Source organism: Arachis stenosperma, chromosome 2 (genome assembly GCF_014773155.1).
Source record: "Arachis stenosperma cultivar V10309 chromosome 2, arast.V10309.gnm1.PFL2, whole genome shotgun sequence".
Taxonomy (NCBI): Eukaryota; Viridiplantae; Streptophyta; class Magnoliopsida; order Fabales; family Fabaceae; genus Arachis; species Arachis stenosperma.
The window spans coordinates 52330567-52335288 of record NC_080378.1 but is presented as its reverse complement, the minus strand read 5'-3'; positions in this window follow the sequence as shown (position 1 = coordinate 52335288).

The window sequence follows — 4722 nt, the reverse complement described above, 5'->3', positions numbered from 1 at the left end:
TTTCTAGCATTTGAACGCCAGAACTGGGCAGGGAATGGGCGTTTAATGCCAGCTTTTCCCCCTTTTCTAGCGTTTGAACGCCAATAGTATTCCTCTCTGGGCTCTTACTGTCCTCAGAGGGATTTTGGATAGTGGTTTGGCCATCCTCTGTCAATTGTTCCTTTATTGACTTTTTGCTACTTTGAGCAGTGTTATTCAATGTCTTCCCACTCCTCAGTTGAACTGCTTGGCATTCTTCTGTTATCTGTTTAGATAGCTGCTGTTTTGCCTGATTCAACTGTGATTCTATGTTCTTGTTAGCAATTTTAGTCTCTTGGAGCATTTCTTTAAATTCTGCTAACTGTTTTGTCATCAGGTGTAATTGTTGATTAAGCTCAACCATCTGTTCTTGAGGATCAGGATCAGTGGCTAATGCCATAACTTCTTTTTGTGTAGAGGACTCATTGCTAGAGTACAAATATTGATTTCTAGCAACATTATCTATAAGCTCTTGAGCCTCCTCAATCGTCTTCCTCATATGTATAGATCCACCAGCTGAGTAGTCTAGAGACATCTGAGCTTTTTCTGTAAGCCCATAGTAGAAGATGTCTAACTGTACCCACTCTGAAAACATTTCAGAGGGGTATTTTCTTAGCATACCTCTATACCTCTCCCAGGCATTATAAAGGGATTCATTATCCTCTTGTTTAAAGCCTTGGATGTCCAGCCTTAGCTGTGTCATCCTTTTTGGAGGGTAAAATTGATTCAGGAATTTGTCTGATAACTGTTTCCATGTCTTTATGCTTGCTGTAGGTTGGTTATTTAACCACCTCTTAGCTTGATCTTTTACAGCAAATGGAAACAGTAATAATCTGTAGACATCCTGATCCACCTCTTTATCACGTACTGTGTCAGCAAGTTGTAAAAATTGTGCCAGAAACTCAGTAGGTTCTTCCTGTGGAAGACCAGAATACTGGCTATTTTGCTGCACCATGATAATGAGTTGAGGGTTTAGCTCAAAGCTGCTTGCTTTGATGGGAGGTATACAGATGCTACTCCCATATGCAGCTGTAATGGGGTTAGCATATGACCCCAGAGTCCTTTTGGACTGTTCATTCCCACTTATGTCCATGATGGAGAAAAGGGAATTGATGTGAATAGTAATCAAGATATATATGTATATATATTTTTTTGAAAAGAGGAAAGATAAAAACAACAAAGAGACACCAAACTTAAAATTTTTCAGAAAATCAAACATGAATTTTCGAAAACCTAAAGAAAAACACAAAGAAGACACCAAACTTAGAATTTTTAAAAGATCAAACACAAATTTTCGAAAACTTAAAGGAAAACACAAGGAAGACACCAAACTTAAAATATGAAACTAAAATCAAATAAAAGACTCTAAACCAACAAAAATAAAACAGTCCTAATCTAAGCAACAAGATAGACCGTCAGTTGTCTAAACTCGAACAATCCCCGGCAACGGCGCCAAAAACTTGGTGCACGAAATTGCAATCACACTTTTGCAATCCCGCACAACGAACAGCAAGTGCACTGGGTCATCCAAGTAATACCTTACGTGAGTAAGGGTCGATCCCACGGAGATTGTCGGCTTGAAGCAAGCTATGGTTATCTTGTAACTCTTAGTCAGGATATCAAAAATTATCAGGATTGATTGTGAAAAGCAAAAGAACATGAAATAAGTACTTGTTTTGCAGTAATGGTGAATAGGTTGAGGTTTTGGAGATGCTCTGTCTTCTGAACCTCTGCTTTCCTACTGTCTTCTTCTTCAAACACGCAAGGATCCTTCCATGGCAAGCTGTATGTAGGGTTTCACCGTTGTCAATGGCTACCTCCTATCCTCTCAGTGAAAATGTTCAACGCACTCTGTCACAGCACGGCTAATCATCTGTCGGTTCTTAATCGGGTCGGAATAGAATCCAGTGATTCTTTTGCGTCTGTCACTAACGCCCAGCCCTCAGGAGTTTGAAGCTCGTCACAGTCATTCAATCCTTGAATCCTACTCAGAATACCACAGACAAGGTTTAGACCTTCCGGATTCTCTTGAATGCCGCCATCAATTCTAGCTTATACCATGAAGATTCTGATTAAGGAATCCAAGAGATATCTACTCAATCTAAGGTAGAACGGAGGTGGTTGTCAGGCACACGTTCATAGTTGAGAATGATGATGAGTGTCACGGATCATCACATTCATCAGGTTTAGGAACAAGTGATATCTTAGAATGGAAGCAAGCATGATTGAATGAAAAACAGTAGTAATTGCATTAATCCATCAAGACACAGCAGAGCTCCTCACCCCCAACCATGGGGTTTAGAGACTCATGCCGTAGAAGATACAATGAGAAACGTGTAAAGTGTCATGAGGTTCAGATACAATGTCAAAAGATCCTATTTATAGTGAACTAGTGACTTAGGGTATACATAAATGAGTAAATGACGAAAAAATCCACTTCTGGGTCCACTTAGTGTGTGCTTGGGCTGAGCATTGAAGCTTTCATGTGTAGAAACTTTTTCTGGAGTTAAACGCCAGCTTTTATGCCAGTTTGGGCGTTTAACTCCAATTTTTATGCCAGTTCCAGCGTTAAACGCTGGGAATTCTTGAGCTGATTTGCAACGCCGGTTTGGGCCATCAAATCTCGGGCAAAGTGTAGACTATTATACATTGTTGGAAAGCCCAGGATGTCTACTTTCCAACGCCATTGAGAGCGCGCCAATTGGGTATCTGTAGCTCCAGAAAATCCACTTTGAGTGCAAGGAGGTCAGAATCCAACAGCATCTGTAGTCCTTTTCAGCCTCTGAATCAGATTTTTGCTCAGGAGCCTCAATTTCAGCCAGAAAATACCTGAAATCACAGAAAAACACACAAACTCATAGTAAAGTCCAGAAAAGTGAATTTTAACTAAAAACTAATAAAAATATAATAAAAACTAATTTAAACATACTAAAAACATACTAAAAACAATGCCAAAAAGCGTATAAATTATCCGCTCATCAGCGTCCAGCTTGAATTTTGAAGTTTTCAGAAATGGTCTTCCAAGTAGGATAGATGAAGGTTTTCCTGAGTCATTAGGGGACATCTCCAAAATATAAAAGTCAATAGGGAATGTCAGCCCCTTAATGCTCATGAGCACGTCCTCAGCAATTCCAACTACAAAGATTATGCTTTTATCTGCCAAAACAAAACGTGCTGCCGACCTTTTTAAGGGAGGGAGCCTCAAAGCATCATATACAGATAATGGTATAATACTTACACATGCACCCAAATCACATATGCAGTCAAAAATCTGAATACCAGCAATAGTACAAGTAACCATGCATGGACTTGGATCACTACATTTTTCTGGTATATCACCCATTAAAGCAGATATAGAGCTACCTAAGGGAATAGTTTCTAATTCATTAATTTTATCCTTATGTATGCACAAATCTTTTAGAAATTTTGCATATTTAGGTAGTTGCTGAATGGCATCAAAAAGGGAAATAGTTACTTCAACCTTTTTGAAGATTTCTACCATTTTGGGATCGAGCTCCATCTGCTTCCTGGATTTCCTTGCAAGATGTGGAAAGGGGATAGGGGTAGCATCTCTTGTAGCTTCAGCTGCTTTTGATGTGCTATTCTCAGGTTGAGTTGCTTCTTCTGCAATCATGTCTTGTACCTTCTCTTCTTCTTCAGCATCTTCTACCTCAACAACATCTCTAAACTGAATGTTCTCCTTTGATCTTGGCTCATCATGACTCCGCTCTGGCAGTGTGATTCCAGATCTCAAAGTGATGGCATCGATGCCTCCCTTGGGGTTGGGTAAAGGTTGAGACGGAAGTGCAGTAGAGCTTGTAGGTGGACTGTTTGGTATATTCATAGATCCAATCTGTAAGGCTAGAGCTTGTATAGCAGAAGTCAGACCGTTCAAAGTAGAGCTAAATGTGTTCTCCATGGTCTTTTTTCTTTGGTCAATGGACTGAAGTAATTCGTCATTGGAAGAGGAAGATGCATAGGTGCCTTGAGGGCCTTGCTGTTGGTTATTCTGAGATCCCTGGGCTTGCCTTTGGTGAGGTGCTCTGTAAGGCTGGTTTTGATTCTGATGTCTATTGTTGTTGTTCCACCTCTAATTTCTATTGTTGTCTCTGCCTCCTCTGTTGTAGTTTTCCTTCCATCCATGATTGAAATTATCTCTCCATCCCTGGTTGGAGTTATCTTGCCAACCTTGATTGTAGTTTCCACATTGGTTGTAATTGCCGACTTGTTGATAGTATCCTTGATTCGGGCGGTCAGAGAAATTATGAACAGCTGCCATGGTGTTGTCCTCTTGTTGGAGCTACAGACATTCATCAGTGTAATGAGTATAATCAGCACATATTCCGCACACTCTCTGAGGAACCAACTGTTGGCTCTGTTGTACTGGGGGAGGCTGAGGTTGTTGTTGATTCTATTTTATCTGCTTTAGTAGGTTAGTCACCTCATTCAGAGTCTGTTTGAGGGCAGTAGTCTCACTACTAGAGGAAACCTCTTTCACAGCTTTGGGATGGTTGTGCATATGCCTGTAATTCTGAGCGGACTTAACTAGATCGCTGATCAGTTGCCACGCTTCTTCTACGGTCTTGTACTTTTTCAGAGAACCATTACTCGCACCATCCAATGTAGTCTTATCCTGAGGCTTCATGCCTTGTGTGAAATAGCTGATCAACACCAGTTTGTCGATCATGTGGTGGGGGGCATGCG